The 13,770-nt window shown below is 36.5% G+C and overlaps 1 non-coding gene across 1 annotated transcript; it reads left to right on the forward strand.

The window, feature by feature from the left end:
- Window positions 1-12,807: 12,807 nt before the first annotated feature.
- Window positions 12,808-12,914, forward strand: LOC141635679 (small nucleolar RNA R71). The gene has a single exon (XR_012540349.1). It is a non-coding gene; the product is annotated as a small nucleolar RNA R71 (small nucleolar RNA).
- Window positions 12,915-13,770: the final 856 nt, after the last annotated feature.

A 13,770-nucleotide genomic window follows, 5' to 3' on the forward strand; every position in this document is an offset into this window, starting at 1 on the left:
TTAAGGAACGAAGAATTCGATCAATAATGAGTTCTTCGGGAATCTCTACCTTTGCAATTTTAGAGTCTCAACATGCTCCATAAACTTGAGCACATGAGGGCTAACTTTTTGGCCCTCCTTAATGTTGAGATCAAAGAATGCGGATGCCGCTTCATATTGAATGATCCTCGGAGCTTGTGAAAACATGGTCATAAGCTTCGTAAAGATCTCATAGGCGGTGCTAATCTTTATAGCATTCCTTTGGAGTTCGGCGTCCATTGAGAAGATCAACACATTTTTGATCGCGGCCGACTCCTTTTGGTAAGTCTCATAGGCTTGCCTAGCGGCAGGGGTAGACCTTGCATTAGGTGCGGCAGGAGAGGCCTCGGTAAGGTAACGAAGCTTGTCGTCACCCTCCGCGGCCAAGCGAAGTTGTGCGTCCCAATCGGCGAAGTTTGACCCATTCTTTTCTAATTTACAACGATCTATGAAGGATCGGAGCCATAAAACATTGGTGAGAGTGTTCGAGCTAGTGGTTGCGGATGAATGTGGAGTTGCCATTGCGATTGAGAAACAATATATGACTACAAAATTAAAAAAAAAAACGAAGGAATTAATAAATATCTATTGTTTTAATAATACTTGTAAACATTTTAAACAAGTTTTAAGCATTTATATAGTGACCTCTACCCAACTATTATAAATGATCCCGAGATCCAAATTCATATTAACTTGGGCACGGTGAGCCGATTCATCCCTTATCAATATAACTCGGTGGATTAACTCTTTAATCAATTCTACTTCTAGAACTCTCGGTCGATAAAATTACTCTAATATTTATCTTTAGCCCGGAACACATGCGACTACGGTCACGAATACTTCCGTTGAGCTCAATCCAAATTTCGATGTAATAACATTTTACTACCCACTTGCCCAACGTAACAAGTTTAGCACCCCGGTGAGCCGAGCCTACTTCCTTATGAAATTTGGATTCTTGGTTTCTACTATTTGGTAAGGCTAATTCTCAATTATTATTTAGTGAGAGGTCTTGTCAATTTATTATCTATCACGTTTTAAGTGAACTAAAGCGATGAAGTACGATAATTTTAATTGACACGGTCGATGACTCGATAAAAAGATATGCATGTGAGGTTATGGCGATTTGGCTATGCATGCAAATATATAAAACAAATGCAAAGCATAAAGATAAAATCCGAGTACGGCCTTCCTAAAATAGTAAATCAAATAAACTATTTAAAAATTCGGAAACCAACTCCTTTAGTCCCTTGAACTTCATTTGGCACGCACTCCAAGGCAACACCATCTTTGTTGGACCGCCTTCTTGAATGGCACCGTCTTCAAGAAACTCCGGAATAAATAAATTACATAGCTTTTCTACTCTATACAATATAAAATAAAAACAAAACTAAATAAAATAAAAGTGATTCGAGATCACATTAACTACAACCGAATCGATATCCCCATTCATTTCGGGAAATACCAATTAAAAAAACTAAGGCCATACAAAGTACAAATTACATAATTCAAAATTATATAAAATAAAATATGACAATCATACTAAAATTGAAGCATTAATATATGTATAAAACATGCCATGTTATGTGCCAAATCGCCCTATTTAAGCAAATACGTATATATGGTCCGATTTTATGGATTATTGTGACAATAAACCTATTAAAATCACAAAATATTACATAAATCACATCTATGTCCAAGTTAATTACCCCAACCATCTTAGGACTCAAAATTTGTCTTCACTAAACATTTAACAATATTTTAACTTGATATTTTATTATTGCTCTTTGAACATCTATTATTCATAATAATAAGGAAATAATTCCCAACTAAGTCGTAAAAATTCGAAAAATTTCAAAATCATAATTTTTTATATTCCGGAAAATTCCCAACATTCCAAATCTTTAATAAAATTTGCCCTTAGATTATCTTAATTTATTACACAAATAAATCTTATAAAACATAATTTTGACCCTTTATTTCAAAATTAAACATACAATTATGCAATAAATCAAAATTAAAAATTTATAATATTCTTAACAATTTTATAGAACCTGGAAATGATAAATTTTAAGCCAAAATCGAATTTTTATATTCTTGACTATTAAAGTTGCTATTTATCAATTTATATCCCATAAAAATTAATAACCATTAAAATTATACGAAAATTAACATACAACTTTAGATCTGATGTTCATATGATATATACAACATTGGGAAACAATTTCATGCCATAAAACTTATTTTAGCTATTTTTGCCAAAATTAGTCACTATTTTTTCGATTTTTACATCTAAAAATCATAAATCATGCAAATATAAACCATTTGATCTAAAAATTTACATACTGTGTGTAAATATTGCAATTGAAAACATACTATTTTTTCATGGGCAGGAACAAAGTCTAACCATTTTTAACATAAATACCTCTATTTAATCGACTTTTAAAATGTAAAAATCATAAATCATGTAATATAAAACCATTTTATATGAAATTTTACATACAATTTGTAAAATATGCACGTGAGATTGGGTAAAAATGTCATGGTCAGAATCATATTCTAACTATTTTTAGCATTTTAATTGTCATTTTACTCAATAAAATGTAATAAAAATACAAATAATCATTTTAAAGAGCAATAAATTACCATAAATCATGAAAATAATCTAAAATCAATTTAGGACCAGAATGTTTAACATGCAAAATTTTTGTGGCATTTATCTTACTAAATCACAAAATTTAAATTTTATATGTTAACTTATTAACTCGGAAAAACAAAACCGATTATGCATGCAACAACTCTTGCTCTGATACCAATTGTAGGATTCATTAATCTCTCTAATAACTAAGTGTTTATTATTTTAGTCATAAACTAAAAGGAACTTATGCATGCATAACGATTTAAAATTTGAGTGAAAAAATTTAGACATTCTTACAAGGAGGGCCGAAATTGGTTTATACTAAATTGGTCTCCTACCAAGTTAGTCTTCTTAAGAATAATGCAAATGCCCCAAAATCTTAGATCTAATAGCAAGATCTACTCCTTAAGGATTTGTACCAAGGAAATCCTTCTTAATACAAATATTAATTTAGTTACTAGATATTAATATTTATGACCTTAAAATACTAATATTATGAGATTACTACTTTTAGTAATATAGAAATAATATTAGAGATTTTTGTGAGTTTTTCTTCTTAAGAATTTTACAACAATTAGAGAGAAAACTTGTTCTCAAGTTGATGTTCAAAAAGAATGAATTAGTGTGTTTATGAAAAATACACTACTTGAGTTTATATGGGGAGTGCAACGGTTTTGCAAGGGTAGAGTGCCCAATACATTTTCATTTTTCCATTCTCAAGAGTATAGGTATGCATACCTATGATTAGTAGGTAATCACAGTGCCTCCCACTAAATAAAATGATTAAAGCTCATCTAACTCTCTCCCCTTCATTTACACGACACCCTTAATATTATAAGGGTCCATTTTAAGTTTGTCAATGTGTTTATTTATATTGTGTGACAATAGGACATGTTACTAGACATGTAGTTTAAATAATGCATTTTTAACTTATTAAAAATCATTACATAAACAAAATTAATCACATACAAAAATTAACTAGTAATTCACAATTACAATTACATAAAATGGGTCATAGTATTATAAATCACAACTACTTGTATTTATAATAAATAATTCATTCTTATATATTAATTGTTTCATAAGAAATAAATAAATCTTAAGTAATAAAACAATTTAATTACTTAGTACGAATCTTATTTAATCGAATTACAATAAGATACATATTATAACTCAAAAATCATTTGTTCAAATTTAAGGAATTAATTAACTTGTATCGTCATACAATTAATTAATTAATCAATTAAGTAGGTTTCCCTAGAGGTATGACCTTAAGGGATCAACTGATCACCACCGTCACACGACAGTAATGTCAAACTCTAGTCAGCCAATCATTACCGACTAATGTGGATCAGTTGACAATAAAATATTACATCCCCTTTAGTATTCTTAATATGAGATTTAAACATGTGATCGCATTATTGTCGAGGACACATACTCCAACAAGACCACGTCAGTTTCAATAAATATACATACGACACAAAATGATAGATAAATATGCAACATGCCAATGATATGAATGAGACAATATTATACAATCCCCACGCCGATACCGGGACAGGCCAAGACGTACCCACAACCACCATTGTCGCTGGTGTTGTTGTAAAACTCATCGTCAAAAGTTACTCAACCAAAACAATATTTATAACTTCACCAACTACTCTTAGTAAAGAGGCAAGTAAAGGTCGGATCCCAAGGGACGGGTATTGATGTAGGATTTTCAATTGTAAATGGTCGTGTCTTAGGGTGTCACAATTTGGGGTTGAGATAGGAGATCAATTAAAACTAATCGACAATAAAAACAAAGCAAGGTAGATAAAATAAAGGTGTAAACAATTTATTAAAAGCACTAGAGTATCATGGGTTCATAGGGGAATACATGGGAGTTGATCATACAAACATGTTCTCAAATTATAAGCAAGCAATTATTGTTGTGATGGGATCGAGTTAGTGTATATCTTACAATCCCTAAGAAGGTTTGGGTCCCGGAGCCGAATCGATTAAATTGTACAACACCTACAAGTCGACTTAGTCCTTCCTATTTAACATTATGCATGGTCTAATGAGGCTCGAGTTGGTTTATGTCTTACAAGCCTCATTGAAAAGATAAGTGATGGGTAAAAAATGCAAGGATTCATAGGCTCGCATTTCATCAAACATAATATGTGCATAAGTTGAAATCACAACAAGCAAGTAAATAAATTATGTGAACATATTAGATTAAGCATGAATCATTACCCATGTTGGTTTCCCCTAATTACCCATTAACCCTAGCTAAGGAACTACTCACTCATGATCAAGTTTAACATGCTAACAAGGTTGTCAATCACATTAACAAGGCAAAACATGATGAATGAATGAGAATGATTAACAATAATTAAAGCAAGGATTAAGAGAATTATACCTATGGAGATTCCAAAATAATAATGCAAAGAATAATAGAAGTACTTGATGATTGATGGAAGGTTGTGAATCTCCCAATAAATCCAAATGATCTTCTAATTACCCAAAATAAATGATGAATAATAGAGAAATTAAGGAAAGATTAAGTATTGATATTTGTATTAAGACTAAATTAAGAGTTGATTACAAGATTAAGGAGTGATTACTAATTGATTAGAACTTGATTAGGAGAGCATGCTAATCTAAGTAGTACAATGGGGTATTTATACTAAAAATTAGGTATATAAATTAGGGTTTCTAAGGGCTTAAATGACTATTAAGACCCTTAAGAAAAGTGGAGGAAATGCTCCTCTCCAAGGAGATGCGCATCTCCGTTTTGCTAGTCCCGCATGGATATGCTCGTTCCGAGCGTCTTGGAAGTTGGCATAGTGGGTTCTGTCAGGAGATCCGAGCGGATCATAGAGGAGACGCTCGAATCCTAGGGCTTCAAGATGAGCGTCTTAAGCTCGGGACGCTCGAATTATGGTGCAGGGAGACGCCCGGATTGCTGGCAATCCGCTCGGATCCTGGGTCAGGCACTTCTTTTCTCTTCATTCCTCAACAATCCGCGGGGATCTGGTTGAGGTTGCAAGGATCCTTTCATTATTGCCCAATCTACTTTATTATCTACATAGGCCTTCTAGTATCGTCTTTCCTTTGATGCTTGATCATTAGATGCGATCAATTTAGCTCCATTTTGCCATGTAAATGCAAGGTTTGCACTCCTCTCCTACCAAGGAAACAACACCTCAAAGAATATGCAAAATGGGAAACTAAAGATAGTAAATGACCCAATTATTCAGTATAAAGCATAGGAATGAGGCTAATTCGGGGACTAATGTGCTCAAATATGAGTCACATCAAACGTCGCAAAACCGAACCTTTGCTCGTCCCGAGTAAAGAGGGGACAAAAACTAGGACCCTTATTCAAACTAACCTACTAATATAGCCGATATGAGACAATTAGCGGGTCTCACTCCGCCCCTTCAACTCACAACAAGACAACCATGAGGTAGGATGCCTTCTTGCAAGGCAAGGTGGAGCTTGCCAAAATGGCGATACATCCAAGCATTAAAGCACACAAAACAAGTAATGGATGCATCTACAAAGATGAATAGCCACTTTCCTCATATAAGTGGCGGAAATCATCTACAAGGGAAGCAATCTAAGGGTACACATTCCATTATAGATACGATTTCTTCAAACTACTAAGCCTGGAAGGATATCACCTCCAAGTTGTGTCAAGCTAGGGTACCTTTGTCCTCAATCTTCAAATGCTTTCGTCAAGAGTAGACTCCCTATGGTGTTAGAAACACTGGAGGATAGCGGAATTCCCCTTCTTGCCTAGACAAGAAGAAGGGTCGTCCCCTCTCTACCATGCACAAAAGTGCATACGATGGAAAAAGGGATTAATAGAACTTGAGTTTCATTTGGGAGTTTGCTTTTTGTTGTTTTTTTTCCCCCCAATTTGTGGCATTTGACATTTTGAGAACATTTCTTTGCCATTTCTTTAATGTTTGGCATTTTCAACACTTGACAATTTCAACTTTTTCTTGCATTTCTTTCGAACATTTTCAAAGTCACCCCATTTGTAGTGAGGGTGCTTGTATTTGAAGCATAGGAGTTTTCATTTTTGGTTACTCCTCTTTTCTTTTGATGCAATTGCAAACTTTTTCATTTTTATTTCAATTCTTGAACTCAAATTTTGAACAATTTTTGTGCCCATTCCCTTTGATGACAAAATGTGGTAGAATATGGATGATGGTTGCATGGTTTCAAGGGTCACCTTGGAATAAACGGCAGCCAAGGAGTTATCACACCACAAGGTACTCTTGACTAGGCCTTAATCCATGGGTCAAAAGATACTAGTATGACACATCCTAGGGTGTTTTACAAGCATTTTAACAAGCAAAATCTTAAGAAGAAAAAGTATGTACAAGGGCCTTATATACACTTGTCAAGTTTCCCAAATAGATGCTTTCACAAAATTTTTCCTAAATACAACTATATGCCATGATGCAACTAACATTTATACATCCTAATGCATATGCTTCTACCATTTAGTATGCCAAATAATCTAAATGCAATCCTATAATCACATTGTTTATACCGCATCAATCAAAATAAAGCCACATAGTCATTAACATAAAGAGGAAAAAGGAGATTGGAAAGATCATACCATGCGGTCTTCAATATCCTCATGTCTCGGATGTGGCATAGTCGATCAATGTGAAAAAGGATGAACAAACGCAATATATACAAAGCAATATATACAATACTACACTATGAAGGAAACAAACATGTTTTTGAATTTTTGCATTTTTCAAATTTTTATGTTTATGAAATAAAAGACATGTTTTTGTATTTTTCAAAAATTTTCAATTTTTATCATTTTTGTTTTATAAAGTCATGTTCGAATTTCCCATCCCACACTAGTATGGGCATTGTCCTCAATGGCCAATACGATTGGAAATTATGCAAACTATATGAAAATGCATGATTTTTAAGCTAAATGCAAACTATATGATATATATACAAAAGTGAATGCAACTACACTATACTATATGATGCATGAGTTTTTGTTTGATTGGAGAGCCTAATTTCAATTAACTCCCAATGCATATGTTTGAACTTCCCCAAACCAAGTGAGAGTGAGGGAGTTCATGCATAAAAAATGCTATGCATGCAACTAAACTTGTCATTTTGGATTTTTCATGGTGGGAACAATAAAAGACACCTCGAAGAAATGGTCAAGATAAAAATTTAAAAACACGAGAAATGAACAAAGCTAAAGGAGTTGTAGGAAACTCACCAAGTATTGTGGCATCCTCCCAAGAGCTTGTTAATCCTCAATCGTCGCCCATGGCGACATCACTTCCATCTCCATCATCATCATCATCATCCACACTAGCATCTTTGTCATCATCTACCTCCATAGACCCGGAGGCTTGACCACTTTCACTTGAGCTTTATTCTTCTTCCTCATTTCCCTCTTCTTCTTCACCTTATTCTTTTTCATCACCACTCTCAACAACAACCTCCTCATCACCCATGCTAGCATTCCTAGAAGCATTAGGAAAGAAAACTTCCCTATCCGCCCAACTAGGCAAAGGACATGATGGGTCAAGAAGCCCTCGCCTAGCTAGGGGTAAGAGGGGCAGATATTGAGCTCTATATGCATTGACTCAGTCTTCATGGGCTTGCTTGTGCATTTCTTGCATCAAGAGAGTCAATTAATCGTTCCTCATCGTAACATTTTCGGGTCAGAATTCATGGTAGGTGAACGGGTAGGGTGGAGTGATAATAGAGGATGAGGGCTCGGCAATAGCCTCCCTATGGTGTTGCATTATGGACTCGGCTTCCTCGGAGAGTGGGAGAATATAGTGTGGGCTACGGACATTGAGCCGGCAAATTTTGTTCGGTAGAATGATGGACTTGGCATCTTTTGTAAGCCACTCAAATTTGTTGTCAAGATTGTCGTTCTTGACCCAATGGAATTTGTGAACCATAGTGGCTAGATCAATGAGGTGGCCTCCCTTAACCGGCTTATAAGCGTCATCTTTGTTGAAATTCCGGTTGAAGTGCTTTGCCAACCAAGTTACTAATCCCCCATTTACTATGAAGGCCGCACCTTCCTTGCCATGATCGATATTAAGCCACTTTTTGATCAAAAGTTTAAGAATATTGTACTTCTTGGTGAACTTTCTATCAACATTCAAGGTCGACTCGAGATAGATGAAATCTAATTCGGTGAAGTGATTAGTCCTCTTCATAGAAATAAGAGTATTTCCCACTACCTTGTGCCACACCCTTATGCCCGGGTGATGAACATAAAGTGCACGACATTCATGGAAGGACTCGAATTTCCTTCCGGTAATAGCTTTCCACAAAGGGGCGGGATCATATTTTGTTGAAGGTTTCTTCACATAAGTCGAGTCATTATGAAGACCGAAAACTTTGCCAAACTCATTAAAGGACATCTTCCTATCCATATTCTCAAGGCGGAATTCAATATTCGTTCGAGTCTCCACCTTTGTAACTTTCAATGAACTTAGAAATTTCAAGGTGAGGGAGGGGTAGGTCAATTCTTGCATATTAAACAATGTAAGCAACCCCATAGACTTAAAGAAGTTATTGGCCCTTTCAAGGACACCCAATTTGGTCAAGGCATCTTGGCAAATAAACTTGGTGTGGAAAATCGATTTCTTAGCAAGAGACACAAAATTTTTCCTATGAGAATCGGATGTGAAAATTAACTCTGGATATTTTTCTAGTTGCTCAATAACCGAGGTAGAAGGAGTAGCTTCCACCATAAGAATAGGAGTTTCTTGAATTTCCATTCTTGCTCGTTGAACCACCAAAGCCTTTGAAGCTTGAAGTGCTTGTTGCCTTTTGGAAAGGTTTGGTTTTGTAGGTGCCTTGCTTCCACCTTTGGTCCTAGCCATTGTTCTTCTCCTTGTATGTATCAACAACAAAGGATTTGCTTGAATTCTTCTAGTATCCTCAAGCTTTAATGAATCCCAAATCGATTTAGGATTTTCGAATTTTGCCTTTAAACCTAGAAAATTGATTCAATTTTTGAGAATTTGGATGTTTGAATGGCTTTTTGTTGATAGAGGAGTGATTTGTTTGAGTTTTGAGGAAGTTTGGATTTGATTTGGGTGAATTTGGTTGAGGAAATTGATTTTTGTGGATGGAGGGATTGAGGGTTTTGAATGTGTTTTTATGTTTTGAATGAAGGAAATTAAATGGGGACAGGGGGTTTTAATCCCGTGTTATTGTATTACAGCAGGGGAGACGAGCGACTACAGCACGGGACGCTCGGATTCTTTGTCAGCCAGTTTCAGAAAATGCAACCCGTGCTGAGACGAGCGTCTTCAGTAGGAGACGAGCGTCTTGCTCTAAGGAGACAAGCGGATTCTATTGAGGACGCTCGGATTCTTGTTCAGGGAGAAATCCCAGATTTTAATAGAAGCAGGACGAGCGGATCCTCACTAAGACGAGCGTCTTGGTTGAGACGGGCGGATTTCTCATGAGACGCTTGGATCTTCAGTCAGAGGAAAAAAAAATCTTTTCCAGCTCTTTCAGGACGAGCATTTTTCTTACAGGACGCTCGGATTACATCCAAGACGAGTGGATTCTTCCTTAGATGCTCGGATTGCCCCTGTACCTCACGGATTCAGTTCCACCCGTGGGTATTCCGTAGCCCAAGTCATTTCGTCTTCGTTCCTTTGGTCTTTATTGTGGAGAACTACGAAGGCTTGGATAGCCTAGGCAATTGCTATCCCCGCACTATGTCAAAACACTAAACATCAATAAACATATAAGTCCCTCCCTCATTTTCTCTCAAAATGATAATCTTGGTCAAAGCATAAAAATATAAATCCAAAATTGACAAAAATGCAATACAATAAGTAAAATGCAAGTTAAGGGGTTAGAATATTTACAAATGGTGGTTTAGGGAAGACTCCACCAAACTCTCATTCATGTATGAGATGTCAAGGGGGCATAGCCAAAGTGTTGTTGATGTTTCTCAACACCTTGAAGAAGTAATCTAAGGCTTGTTCATTGTCATTATAAATATCTACAATAGACCTTTGCATATGTTGTTCTTCATTGTGGTGACTTGAGTTAACACGGTCACCAAAGCCTTGGTCTTGGGTCATAGAATTACCAATATAAGGGTTGACTAACCCTTCAAACTCATCATCCCATAGACCACATAGTTCATTAGCTTGCTTCCAAATAGTATCATGAGTTGATGAGAACATATCCTCTTCTTTCTTGTAATTATGGCCAATGAGGCCTTCTTCTTCTCTTATCATGAGTGGTGGTGAGCTATTCAAGCTCTCATTCTTGTTGAAACATTCTTGCTTTTTGGATGGAGCATCTTGGAGATTACCTACTTTCTTCCCCTATATGGGTGGTGATTCTTTGCCCATAGCTTGTCCTTTGCATTGAGATGCCAACTTCTTTCTATCACTTTCTCGGCTATAATGATCAATCATGAAACATGGCTCATGTAAGTGGGGAGCTCTCATTGTCTTGTCAAGGTTAAAAGTGATTGTTTCATCTCCCACTTCAAGTGTAAGCTCTCCATGTTTCACGTCAATCACCGCTCCCGCGGTGTGTAAGAAAGGCCTTCCTAAAATGATAGGAATGTTGGAGTCTTCCTCCATGTCAACAATAACAAAGTCCACCGGGATTAAGAACTTGCCAATTCTTACCGGCACATCCTCCCATACCCCTAAAGGTGTCTTTGTTTATCGATCCGACATTTGAAGTGTGATATTAGTGCACTTGAGCTCTCCTATTCCTAGCCTCTTGCACACCGAGTATGGCATGACACTCACACTTGTCCCAAGGTCACATAGAGCTTTGTTGATCGTAGTGTCGCCAATGGTGCATGGAATAAAGAAACTTCCCGGATCCTTGACTTTTAGAGGTGAACTTCCTTGTAAGATGGCGCTACTCACCTTAGTGAAAGCAATAGTCTCTAGCTTCCGGATGGATTTCCTCTTTGTAAGAATATCTTTCATGTATTTCGCATAGGCCAGAACATGATTGATTAATTCTGTAAATGGAATTGAGACTTCCAAGTTTTTTAAAATCTATATGAATTTTCCAAATTGTTCATCGAACTTAGGCTTAGCTTGACGACTTGGAAATGGAAGTCTAATCACAATGGGCTCTTTCTCCTTAGCCTTCTCTTCATTCTTCTTTGAAACTTCTTGAATGGTGGTGGGTTCTTCTTCTTTCTTAGAGTTTTCAACTCTTTCCTTGTCACTAGCATTCACAACATCTTCATCAATGGGCCTCTTCGGCCCTTCATACCTTGTAAGTTGTACCACTCCTCAAATGGATGACACTCACTGACTCATGTGTTGGGGGATTACCTTGAGGTGGTAATTGCCCTTTTTGTTTTTGAGAACTAGAGGATGCTAATTGAGATATTTGGGTCTCCAACATCTTTGTGTGAGCTAGTATGTTGTTGATGGTGATGTCTTTTGCTTGGCTATCCTTTTGCATTTGAGTGAAAAATTCTTGTTGGTTCTTTTGCATTTGGAGGACCACTTTTTGAACATCAAAACCTTGGTCATTTGTTTGATTGTATGGAGGTTGATTTTGATAACTTTGGTTTTGATTGTAAAAGGGTCTTTGAGCTTGGTTTCTCATTGGAGGTGGGGTGTATGTTTGAGGGTTTTGAACATTTTGGCTTTTGTATGAAATATTGGGGTGGAATTTGGTGTTTTCTTTGTAATACTTGGAATAAGGGGTGCCACTTTTATATGCTTGGAAAGCATTCACTTGTTCCCCTACATTCACTTTGGTCATGTCCCAAAGTTCCACAACTCTCACATACTCCACTTGGAATTGATGATGATGCCACCATAACATTAACATGTTGCTTGGTTGATTTGGAGGCCTCTTCATGTTTAGCCATGGCCTTTTCAAATTTCAAATTAATGGTATCAATATGAGCACTAAGTTGTGCACCCAATTGAGTAATGGAATCCACCTTATGTTTTCCTCCTCTAGTAGCCTTCTGAGGTATACTATATTGCGAGTTATGGACCGCCATTTCCTCAATTTTTTTCCATGTTTGATTGTGATCGACTTCGGTGAACATACCATTTGATCCCATATTGAGAATGTTTCGGGAGTCTTCATATAGACCATTCCAAAATTGTTTTACAAGGAACCATTCGCTAAGTCCATGGTGTGGACAAGATCGACAAGTATCCTTGAATCTCTCCCATGCTTCATACAAAGATTCCTCATCCCTTTGTTTGCACCCGGTGATTTGGGCTCTCAACATGTAAGTCTGTTCCGGAGGATAGAATTTTTTGTAGAAAGCAAGTGCAATTTCTTCCAAGAATCAATATCAAGAATAGCCTTATCTAGGCTCTTCAACCATTGTTTCGCGGTACCAATCAAAGAAAAAGGAAATAAGACCCATCGAATTTGGTCTTGAGTAACTCCGGTTTAAGAAATCGCATCACAATAGTAAAAAAAAGTCTCCATATGAGAATAGGGGTCTTCACTAGGCATCCCTCCAAATTGACTTCTCTCAACCAATTGTATAAATGCGGATTTGGCAATAAAATTACTTGTTAAATGTTGTGGTGTAGGAGTACCATTTGGTAGGTTCTCCTCGGTTGGTACGGAATGTGATGAAAATTTAGGCATTGTGGGTTGATTTTGTGGTGGGTTTTGTATTGGGTTATCCTCTCCTTCTCTTGCAGCTACCCATCTATCATCTTGCTGTGCCTCATGGAAAGTGTACGTAAGGTTCATGTTCTTGCAGCACAGAGTTCAGGGAGCTTAGGTACTCTGAATCAAACATGGTGAGCTCATTCAAAAGTTCTGTATGGAAAGCTACAGTAGCAGAAGCAGAAGACTGGAAGGGCAGTTTGTAATTGCATTGATATCCATGAAGCCTAGAAGATAATTGCCTTGGCCTATCTGATCTTCTGGCAGGTTGCTGCTGTTGATCAGGATTTATAACAGGTGAATTATGATTAGGAGTAGGAACAGGAACTGTATTATTGAATAATTCTGATGTAGTATTGTTTTCTGTATGAGGTGGAGTAGATATATTGGATGGTTGAGAGTGTTTGGTGTAGAAGAAGATAATATAGTATTTGAATTTTGTGTATTATGAATGAAAGTGG

The sequence above is a fragment of the Silene latifolia genome, chromosome Y, assembly GCF_048544455.1.
Source record: "Silene latifolia isolate original U9 population chromosome Y, ASM4854445v1, whole genome shotgun sequence".
NCBI lineage: Eukaryota > Viridiplantae > Streptophyta > Magnoliopsida > Caryophyllales > Caryophyllaceae > Silene > Silene latifolia.